We start from the raw sequence: 2,446 nt of genomic DNA on the forward strand, positions 1-2,446 counted from the left end.
GGTGATAGGAAAATGCCAATACGATCGTCAATATCCTCCTAGCTTACACATCAGGCATCTTAATTTGATTTCATAAGTTGACACACAGTTCTTCAATCCCTATCAAAATCTGGAAATATCTTATTTGAACGTAAACTATTCTTGAACCAACAAACACCATAAATCGCTATGACCTTCAGCTAATTCAAGAGAACTCAACACGGCCCCCTTCACCACAAACATTATTTCGAATAAGTATTCTCCAACAGAACCCATCAAACCTAGGACAAAAATCAGGCATAATCCAATACCGCAAAAGACCAGGTAAAAACCAAAACCCATCTATCAAAATCATCAATTTACTCAAATTGTAAACACATGAATCGCGTCTAACTAATACAGTAAAAAAGAAGGTAGAAATCAAAATGACTTACAGAAAAATCCCTAGAAGAAAGAATATAATTTGTGGCTGCCTTTTCTCTTTACTTTAGCTATATTTTTCTTCGTTACTGGGTTGTGTCCAGTTGCTCCAAATCCATATCCAGAAGCATATCTCTCGTCTTTTGTCTCTCCTGTTTTAAACCTTAGAAGTCAATAACTCACCGTCCTCAACCACAACCAATGCCAAATAGAGACAAAAGCAGAAAAGTATATTTGGAGCTTTCTTTATTATGTATAACAGACAATTTTTTTAAATAATAATAAAACATATTTTTTGCTAAATAAAATCCTATTCTATTGCCTTGAAGGCATATTTTAAATAAATTGTTATTATTATTATTAAAAAAAAAATTCTTTGGTGTAATAGAAATATTCAGGGTAGAATTGTAAAATCTTATTTAATTAAATATTGGATGTTAATGAAAAATACTTGTTCCATTTATTAAAAAATAAATAAGTTAATCATTAAATATAATATCCAAATATTAAAATTTGTTGTTATTTTTGAAATTATCTTGTAAATCAACAATGTTTTTGATGTTGTATTTCTTTTCTTTTTTGGTGATCGGGGCATCCGGACCAGTTTGCATGCACCTCAACTAATCTCTTGGGTCTTGAAGTTAATGGCCGGGCAAACCTCTGGTGATCACCCTTATTAACAACCGAGATGAATCGAATTCAGGATTTCTTAGGGTCCATATTCAACCACTCGACCACCCAAAGATGGTTTTGATGTTGGAGTAATACTACGCTGACAATTTTCATTAACTTTATCTTACAAAATGGACGTGTCAGTTTGTAATTGGTCAGTTTATAATAAGTCATGCGCCCAACAATAGGTCCTACCTAACAAAATATGAGCTAACCAAGTAGTGTTTGTTACCTATCTTTGTTCTTTGATATTGTATTTCATGTTCTTATATTAGGGCATGTAGTTTTATGATGTGTTTTTTAAGTTTTTCTGTATTAATTACTTATAAACTTTTATCTAATTAAATAAATATTTTTTAAATTTATTTATTTGTACCAAAGTTTTCCTTCACTTCAGACCCCAGGAAAATGGTGAAAAAGAAGAAAAATAGCAACATCGACAGTGATGAAGACGATGAAATCTTCTACTACTGCTACGCCTCCACGGCCGCCCCCAACATCGCCTCATCATCATCTTCAGAACCCACATCCAATGGACCCCACAAGAAATCCAAGGGCTCAAAAAGCTTAGCCCCTTCCAAATCAACGATCTACGTTTCGAACCTCGACTACTCCCTCACGAACTCCGACCTCCATACGCTCTTCTCCACCTTCGGAAAGATCGCTCGCGTCACCATCCTCAAAGACCCTGCCATGCGCAAATCACGTGGCGTCGCCTTCATTCAGTTCGTCAACATTCCCGACGCGTAGACCGCAGCGCGTGCGATGCACGGGAAGATCCTCAACGGCCGCACGGTCACGGCGAGAATCGCAACGGACAACGGGCGCGCGACATCGTTCATAAGGAAGAGGGTTTATAAAGACAAATCGAGGTGCTATGAGTGTGGGGTGGAGGGGCATTTGAGTTACGAGTGCCCGAAGAATCAGTTGGGGTCCAGAGAGCGGCCAGAGCCGAAGAAAGTGCGGCAGAAATTCGACGTGGAGGATGAGAATGAGAACGAGAACGAGAGTGCAATAGGTTTTGATGATGGGAATTAGGCTTCGGTTGTGGACGATGGAGCTCAAGAAAGGTTGATTATGGGAGAGGAAGAGACTGAAGAAAAGAAGAAAAAAGTAAGAGACTGAGTTATTTTAGTGATGAGAGTGGTGAAGATGATTGATTTGAGGTAAGTTGTTTTTTTTTTTTTTTTTTNTATCCGGTTAATACTTTGTTTTAGCACTCACCAATGGTTGGAAATTCGATAGCTAGATGTCAATAATGCTGTCATTCACGTAACCCTTTCTAAGAAGATATTTATGAAACATCCACCAGGTTTTATTGATAAAGGTCATCCTACTCATGCTTGGCTTCTCGACAATGCAATTTATGGTCTCA

The 2,446-nt window shown here is 37.4% G+C and overlaps 1 pseudogene; it reads left to right on the forward strand.

The window, feature by feature from the left end:
* Positions 1 to 1,479: 1,479 nt before the first annotated feature.
* Positions 1,480 to 2,231, forward strand: LOC116140795 (annotated as a pseudogene).
* The last annotated feature ends 215 nt before the right edge of the window (positions 2,232 to 2,446 follow it).

Source organism: Pistacia vera, unplaced genomic scaffold (assembly GCF_008641045.1).
Source record: "Pistacia vera cultivar Batoury unplaced genomic scaffold, PisVer_v2 Contig1005, whole genome shotgun sequence".
NCBI classification, from domain to species: Eukaryota; Viridiplantae; Streptophyta; class Magnoliopsida; order Sapindales; family Anacardiaceae; genus Pistacia; species Pistacia vera.